The sequence below is a fragment of the Aotus nancymaae genome, unplaced genomic scaffold (assembly GCF_030222135.1).
Source record: "Aotus nancymaae isolate 86718 unplaced genomic scaffold, 86718_ANA_hifiasm-v0.15.2.pri h1tg000010l, whole genome shotgun sequence".
Lineage (NCBI taxonomy): Eukaryota > Metazoa > Chordata > Mammalia > Primates > Aotidae > Aotus > Aotus nancymaae.
The window spans coordinates 71,568,478-71,576,064 of record NW_026988421.1 but is presented as its reverse complement, the minus strand read 5'-3'; the positions used below and the strand labels follow the sequence as shown (position 1 = coordinate 71,576,064).

The following is a 7,587-nucleotide window of genomic DNA, read 5'->3' as shown; positions in this document are numbered from 1 at the left end:
GAGAAAAGAGCGTTGGGGCTCAGAGGAGCAGACTGCACTATTTTCAGGTTGGGGAGGGTGAGAAATTATGGAGTCGGAAAAGAGTTGTTGAAAACAGGGGAGATCTCACCCTTAAAAACAGTCAAGACATGCACAAGAAAGGGAGCAATGGTGGAAATTCTAGATCAGGATGGCAAACGTATGGCTTGGGGCTGCTAATCTCTTTCACGTCCCCTGTCCCCTGGCCCCCATGCTCATGACAGACAACAGTAATCAATCATGGGATTCTTTCCCTTTGAGCTCAGGGCTTGCCCAGAATCCATTGTGCACAGTGCACCAGGCTTCCTCTACCAACTAGTAGGAGATGGCACCAGAGGAAGCTTGTCGCTCCCCCTCACCCTGCCCTATTGCCTCCCTGGTGGCCACAATTTATTGTGCACTTACTGTGTGCCAGGAGTTGTGCTGAGCTCTTTACACACACGTTCCATTTAATCCACTTACCACATTCTCAGGAGTTAGGCATCCTTCCAGTTTTACATATAGGGAGAAGTGGGCACAGAGGTGTTAAAAGCCTCATAATGGCAGAGCCCATCTGTCTCCAAAGCCCAGGCTCAGAAACTGCTAGATAGGTGAGCTAAGCCAGTATGGAAGAAAGTCTGTGGTTTGGGCCTTGTTTAGGCCTGAAGGTCAAGACCAACTAGGCTGCCGTGGAGCCTGACGTCCGGAGAACAGAGGACACTAAAGATGCTTTTGTTTGCTCATTCATTCCTCAACACATGTTGATTAAGCCCCTGCTACATGCCAGCCACCTTGTAGATGCTGGGGGTATAGTGGTCAAACAAGAGAGACAAAACACCCCACCCTCAATCAGGGGAGACTAACAAATAAGTCAGTCAAATGTATTACATGTCAGGTGACGTATGTGCTAAGGGGAACAATAAAGACTGGGAGTGGTGGAGAGAGCCACATGGCTCTCAGCTATATGGGGTTCAGGCCTAGGTGATAAGGGAAGGGGTGACTCAGGAGCCTGAGCTTCTTGGAGTGACTGATGCATATAGAGATAAAGGCCTAAGGAGATGGATCCTGATGCTCTTAGAGCAAATAATGATGGTGAGGTGTCTATGGTGGGGGAGGAAGAAGGGATTGCAGGATCACATGGAGTTCCAGGGGACTTCTTCACTCTGACAGTGACAGTCTGGCCGAGGGAGGGGCAATCTTACCCAGAATACCCCTAGCTCCTGGGCTCCCTCCTTACCCTGGCAGATGTGGGATGGAGGCAGAAAGTCCCTCTCATGCATCATACATTTTTTGAGCATCTAATGAGATAAATTTTGCCAGGTACAGTGACCCATGCCTGTAATCCCAGCACTTTGGGAGGCCGAGGCAATTGGGTCACCTGAGGTCAGGAGTTTGAGACCAGCCTGGCCAACGTGGTGAAACCCGTCTCTACTAAAAATACAAAAATTAGCTGTGCGTGCTGGCTAATAATGTGTGTGCCTGTAATCCCAGGTACTCGGGAGGCTGAGGCAGGAGAATTGCTTGAACCCAGGGGGCAGAGGTTGCAGTGAGCCAAGATTGTGCCACTGCACTTCAGCCTGGGTGACAAGAGCAAAACTCCATCTCAAAAATAAATAAACAAATAAATATAAATTTCATTCTTCTCACCACCATCTGCATCCAGCCACACTGATGAGGTTGGGGTGAGGTGGGAGGTAAGTTTTTAGCACCTGGGCCCTTAGTTCCAGCAGGGCCGTGAACAGGGACTTTTTGTGCCAGGAACAATAGAAAATATGGCAACTGTGTCCACCACTATCAATGAGGAACTTGGAGTTTCGTTGAAGGAGCAGAATTGTAACTGTCCAAGGGGTTCACCATGCCCGCTACCTAGACAGACCTGATTGATCAAGACAGGGGAATTGCAACAGAGAAAGAGTAGTTCATGCACAGCCAGCTATGCAGGAGACAGGAGGTTTATCATCATTCAAATCACTCTCCTCGAGAATTAAGGGAGCAGAATTTCTAAGGATAACTTGGTGGGTGGGAGGAAACCAGTGAGCCAGGAGCGCTGATTGGTCAGGGATGAAATCATAGGGAGTCGAAGCTGTCTTCTTGTGCTGAGTCAGTTCCTGGGTGGGGGCACAAGCTCCGATGAGCCAGTTTCTCCATCTGGGTGGTTCCAGCTGATCCATCAAGTGCAGGTTCCGGAAAATGTCTCAAGCACTGATCTAGGAGCAGTTCAGGGAGGGTCAGAATCTTGTAGCCTCCAGCTGCATAACTCCTAAACCATAATTCCTAATCCTGTGACTGATGTTGGTCTAGTCCCCAGGCAAGAAGAAGGTCTGCTTTGGGAAAGGGCTGTTACCGTCTTAGTTTAAACTACAAAGTTTCTCCCAAAGTTAGTTCAGCCCATGCCCGGGAATGAACAAAGACAGCTTGGAGGTTAGAAGCAAGATGGAGTCAGTTAAATTAGCTCTCTTTCACTGTCTCAGTCATAATTTTGCAAAGGCAGTTTCAGAATGACTATCCATGAGTTTTTAAAATAACCCAGGATGCCTGTCTTTATAGCACATGGCCTACTGTGTGCCCAAGCTGATCGACAACTAGACTTTGGATAGATAGAAATGCCAAAAGAAAATGGCCTTGCCCTGCTAGAGAGTCTTCAGGTCTCCCTTTGGGTACATGAGCAATGTGGAGAAGAATGAAGGAGGAGGAGAAAGAAAAGACACCCTCCAAAATTGGAACAGGCTTCCGAACTCTTGCGGCCAATTCTTCCATGCTGCCTGGCCCCACCTCCCCCAGAGACTTCTGGTGCTTTACGGAGGCTTCCTTGTGGCTACCCTGGAGCAATGAATGGGCCTGCCTTCACCCCAGGTGCTCTTTATCCGGGGTCTATGAACACCCTAGAAGTAGTATCCACCATGAATTGGGTGAATAATTACACATGTGCCCATGTGAGAATATACGGACCCATGCATATGTGTTCACAGCTTTCTTCAAATGCCCCCCTGATATCTATGCCAGTTACCAAATTATTACTTCTCAGCTCTGTATTTACCCACCAATACCTGCTCTGTGATGATGGACAGGATTCCCATGAGCATTTCTCCTCTACAGTAAGCATGATGTGAAGCTTTCTCAGTGGAGGGTGCTGACAGAACAGTGCAGGTAGAAGGAACTTCTCTTCCTGAGTCTGGCTGGTGTGAGGACATCCAGTGGTGCTCTGCCCCAGTCATGTGCCCGGAAGGTCCCAGGCAGTCAGCCTGGCATGGTGATCACCTTCTTAGTACCTTCCCAACACAGGCACCATGCGATCCATGCCTCCTGTCCATACTGGAAACCCAGTCCTTCTCCATGCCCATACTCTCAATCCAGCAATGTGGCTTGCATGGGCTGTGGAGGTTTGTTTCCTGCTTGTCCAATAAGTGCAACCATCTCTGGCCCATGAAACCCAGCAGATCTCTCTGCCATGTAGGGTGCTGCAATGATACTTTCTCCAGCAATGTCTGATCTCCAGCTTGGAGAGATGCCCCATTCAAAGATTGCCCTTCTTGGGTACTCTTCCCCAGCTGTAGGGAGAATAGCACTACAGGATTCTCTATACGTCACATAGTTGCTCTTTTATCACAGCTGAATATTCTTTATATTAAACTTCCATTGTATAAACCACTTGTGGTTTCTGTCTCTTGATTGGACCTAGGCTGATATAGTACTTGTGGCCCCCAAAGTATTAAGATCCACCATACCTAGTCCCAGATAAAACAAAAATATAAAAACTCTCAGCTCATTGCCCAGCACATAGAACACGATCCATTCAAGTAGCTGTTACTACCATGTGCTGGAGACGGAGGTCAGTTGCTGCATAGAGCTGGCAGCTCTGCAGAATCGCCTTAGATGTTCCCTCCCGCCTGTTTAGCTTGAGCTGCATTCTCTCTGGAATAGCAGTAAAATAACAAGTAGCTAAAGCGATCACTCATGGAGCACACACTTCATCTCAAGCAGTGGGCCATGAGTTTCATATGCACTATTTGCCCCATTTTGCGGATGGAAAAGCTGAGGATTAATGAAGTTGGAAACTTGCCAAAGTTTTCACAGCTGACCCTGGAAGAACTGGACTTTGAACCCAGGTACATCCAATTCCAGAGACCAAAGCCTTCACCACCACAATATAATTCTTTCTAGCATTTATTGCTGTGTCAAGGTCTGTGCTAAATGGTTCACAGTGGTTACGTAATATGTTTCCTGTGATGAGTGTGTTTGGTAAGCATTGCTTTTATTTCTGTTTTATAGATGAAGAGACTAAACATCTCACCCAAGGCCTCTCAGTCAGTGAGAGGCGCAGGCAGGATTTGAAACTGGCCCCCTGACTCCAGAGCCCGTGGCTCACGTAATAGAAGTGAACTTCAGGGTGAGAATGTATCTACACCTGGGGACCCTGATGGGTGAGACAATGGAAAGCACATAGCATTTGACTCACATACAGTTCCTGCTGCTCCCAACAATGCCATCCATGTGTGTTAATAAAGGATAGAGAGCTGGCAAGGAGAAGGTATAGGTATGGGACCAGGTAGGCCGTGTCGCACCCTAACATACCTAACCCTAACCCCCACCCTAACCTTCAGGGGCAGGGATGGTCTGCAGGCACCTAGATTAGGTTGGTTCAGAGGATCCATGTTCATCACCAACCCTCTCCTAGGGAGGGGGTTCCCTGACATGCAACATCTGGCTCTGCCCATGGCAGATTGAACCACTACGGAATCTTGCCTAGACCCCAGGCTCTGATTCCACCTCATCCATCGTGCCAACCTGAGTGATCAGTCCTCTTTGTGTGGCTCATGGTTGTTCACTGATTTGGCTCTAGGACCCCAGACACTGATGGGGAAAAGGAAATATAACACATTATGAGATCCAGAATATTTGCAAGTTGCTAAGAAAAAGCACAACTATTCCAGATACTGAGGACAAAAGAACATATTCTTCTATAGGTCTTCATAGAGAAGCCACATCCTCAACAATACCCCTGCAACAGATAAGGATCAATATTCAAAACCATGCTTTGTATAATGTGTATCATGTCCCTCAACCAAAGCACAAAGCATTAAAACTCATTCTTCAAGGAATCAGTGGGAAGCAGTCAAGCTCGCAAGTCCGTGGCTCTGACTAAATTGGTGATAGATTTAAGAATATGTATCTAGAGATCAAATACAACATGTACTCTGCAGGCACTTATCCACGAGTAGCATTTCTCTTAGCCAAGCTTTTGAAAAGTACAGTGTGGCTCTGAGGTTGAGATTTGACTTGGAATGCTGGAACTTTCCATTGCCAGTTAAGAGATGAGCTATATATCTTAATAACAAACTGAGCTGGGACTTGGAATAGATTCTCTTATGAAAACTCAAGCACCAGAAAGAACATATTCCTCTCTTTCCCTGCCACTGCTAAGTCGTGAGGAGGCGGAGGCTTGGGTGAACTCAAGATTGGCCTCACCTATAACCCACCATCATGGCCGACGAAGGCATTGCTGCTGGAGGTGTAATGGACGCTAATACTGCTTTACAAGAGGTGCTGAAGACCACCCTCATCCACCATGGCTTAGCATGTGGAATCTGAGAAGCTGCTAAAGCCTTAGACAAGTGCCAAGCCCACTTTTGTGTGTTCACGTCCAACTGTGATGAGCCTATGCATGTCAAGTTGGTGGAGGCCCTTTGTGCTGAGCACCAAATCAGCCTAATTAAGGGTGACGACAAGAAACTAGGGGAATGGGAAGGCCTCTGTAAAACTGACAGAGAGGGAAACCTGGTAAAGTGGTTGGCTGCAGTTGTGTAGTGGTTAAGGACTATGGCGAGGAGTCTCAGGCCAAGGACGTCATTGAAGAGTCCTTCAAATGCAAGAAGTGAAGAAATAAATATCTGGTGAAAAAAGAAAGAAAGAAGGAAAGAAAGAGAGAAAGAGAGAGGGAGAGAGGGAGAGAAGGAGGGAGGGAGGGGAAGGAAGGAAGAAAGGAAGGAAGGAAGGAAGGAGAAGAAAGAAAATGTTCCTAAAGAGAAAGTCAACCCACGTTCCCTCCAAAGTGCGTCGAAGGAGTCCCTGCAGGCAGAGCCAAGATTCTCTTCGGGAGGAAATTTGAAGTTCCCTAACAGTGCAATGAATGAGTAACTGGTCCCCACAATTCCACATCATAATGTTCAATGGCAACAAAAATTAGCCCAGAAAAATTGTAAAGCAGGGATGCAACCACATAACCTGTTTGGCTACACATACACACATGCATGTGCACACACACACACGCACACCTGCTGCACATCTAATTTTGAGCAATAAACCCTGTTAAACTGGTTGTGAAAGGTACACACAAAGTAACTAAATAAGATGATTCATTGTTTATTATTATTTCCTATAAATCTCCCTAAAGTTGGAGGATTTCTATTAAAAGATTATTTCAGATCCAGATTTGGTGGCCCTTGTTTCTGGAGGTTGTTAGATAGCAGTATTCATTATGTATTTAAACTACTGCTAGTCCATGATACGCACATCGGGTAATTTGCATCCGAGACAATGCTTGGACTTCTGTGCTCCAGTGCAGAGCGGGGTGGCAGGGCCCTACCATATGCAACAACCTGCAGGCCACAGACACTGACCCTTTGGAGCTGACGCTGGCCTGTGGTCTGCATTCTGCCTAACAGTTGAGCAGGTCAGTAGAAAAGCAAACTTATGGGCTATCTCAATGTGGCTTCAAGTTAAAATAAAAGGATCCAGGACACATCTTTGTTTTACCCAACCAGAAATTACAGGCAGGATAGTTCATATTTTTCCTTATATATCATGTCAAAGGCTGGAAGAGGATCAACAAAAATCACAAACCATTTAATATGATTTTTGGCAGGTGTTGTCACAAGAGCATATAAATTATAGCAGATGGCTGTGTTCCCAGCCTGTGAGCTGTGAATATAGGCCAGGCTTGCAAATTATTAAGCAAAGCCATGCAAATGGGTGTTGCTTGCACACACTAGAATGGACGACTAGGTCGTTCTGCTTTGCCAGAGACTTTTCCTGTTTTAGTATTTGTCTTAGTCCATTAAGTGTTATAGAAGAATTTATGAAGAAAAGAGGTTTATTTGGCTCACAGTTCTGCAGGCTGGGAAGTTCAGAAAGTGTGGTGCCAGCATCTGCTCAGGTTCTGGTGGGGGCTTTTTGTGCTATGTCATAACATGGTGGAAAAGCTCAATGGTGAGTGGACATGTGGGAAGACAAAACCTGAGGGGCATCCTGGCTTTACAACAACCCACTCCTTCAGGAACATTCCCACAAGAACTAAATCCAGTCTGACGAGAGAGCTGGAGCACACCAAGTCATTCATGAGGGATCTGCCCCCAAGACCCAAACACCTCCCACCAGGCACACCTCCCAACACTGCCACATTGGGGATCAAAATCGACACGAGTTTTGGTGGGGACAAACTCAATCCATAGTAGTACTGACTGTCCCACGTCCTGTGAAACCCCTCGGTCCCTGGCAAGACAGGAAGATTGGTCACCTTCACTGGAGGCCTTGCTCCCAGGTGGTGACCCCTGGCTCTCTATTCACATGTAGAGGTGAGGCACAAAACACTGA

The 7,587-nt window shown here is 46.9% G+C and overlaps 1 pseudogene; it reads left to right on the top strand.

The window, feature by feature from the left end:
* The first annotated feature begins 5,478 nt into the window (after nucleotides 1-5,478).
* On the top strand, nucleotides 5,479-5,873 carry LOC105708791 (small ribosomal subunit protein eS12-like; annotated as a pseudogene).
* The last annotated feature ends 1,714 nt before the right edge of the window (nucleotides 5,874-7,587 follow it).